This window comes from Centroberyx affinis, unplaced genomic scaffold (genome assembly GCF_046629955.1).
Source record: "Centroberyx affinis isolate AG114_WGS23_722 - 3 ecotype Tasmania unplaced genomic scaffold, CSIRO-AGI_Caff_v1 ptg000588l_1, whole genome shotgun sequence".
In the NCBI taxonomy this organism is placed as follows: Eukaryota; Metazoa; Chordata; class Actinopteri; order Beryciformes; family Berycidae; genus Centroberyx; species Centroberyx affinis.
The window spans coordinates 123713-125000 of NW_027279228.1; positions in this window are offsets into that span (position 1 = coordinate 123713).

A 1288-nucleotide genomic window follows, 5' to 3' on the forward strand; every position below is an offset into this window, starting at 1 on the left:
TTCTCCCTCGCTGAGATGGTGCCTTCGACAGCGTGCCGCTGAGAGGCTGGGTGAAACAAACAAAGCATAACACAGATGGTTTGGACAATTAGCTTGTATGCGTGTCTGCACTAACTGTGAGAACTGGTGATTGATATCGATTTAGTTATTTATATCCTCACAAACATGGATTTTGCCCATATGTCTGCTTGCTTAATTTCCATGCCAATCAGAGAAATTACAAAGACTTGATTCAACTAAAAAGTGGACAGGCTTAAAAAAAATTGCTTTTACAATAAAAGTAAACATCTCGAGTTTATTAAATTTTTAAAAGGAGCTGTACTTTAATCCGTCGAATGATTGGACAATATCCTGTGTGTATCCCATGGTTGAAGCTCTAAATCCAGCCATATTGGCTAGTTTAGGCTCCTACAGTGCAAAAATCTCCATCTTCACAAGTCATTTAGTCTATTATTGAGTCCTAAAATTTTAATTTTCTTAAAAGAAGTTAAGAAATCTGCCAGTGGGGTTAGATAATTTCACTTCCAATGCAATGTTTCCAGTGCAAATCAACGTATTTCAAGAGTACTATAAAATCAAGTGTCATTTTCTTGACAGTAGTGCAGTGATCTGCCTTTTTCTGATTTGTTTCAATATATTGACACTCATTTCTAGAAAATTCCTCAAACAAGTGAAACTGCATTGGAAGCAAGTGGAGTTATCTCACCTCACTGGCAGAATTGTTGAAAAATATGATTTGAAGGCTGAATATGAGACTACGTGACTTTTTAAGATGGACGTTTTTCGCAGTGTACTCTACTCTCTAAGATTCCCTTAGATTGTAAAAGTTACTCAGAAATCTGGACAGACAGCTCTAACAAGGGCAAAAGAACTTCATCTCAAACTATTTCACTGCAGAAAAAAAAAAAGCGAAAACATCACAAAGTTCAACCCCGATTCTGTGCAACTCACTATACTGTTTCCATTTCCATTTCTGTGCCATAGGTGTTATCGGAAAGGCATTAGGTTACTAAGACCCCCAAGCAAGTCAGACAGCTGGCAGACCTGTTGCTGCGCTTAGTGAGACACACACTGCTCAGCCAGCCTGCCGGCGTGAGACGACACACACACACTGACACTCACCTGCCTGCAATCCCACACCTTTGACAGGACTCCTCCCCCAACCCGGTGCATGTATGTGCGCGCATGTCTGCATGTGTGTGTGTGTGTGTTTGAGTAATGTGGGAAAACATAGTGACAGCCCCAGTGAGCTCCTCCTCCCTACCTAGTAAACCATTGGAGTCGAGGG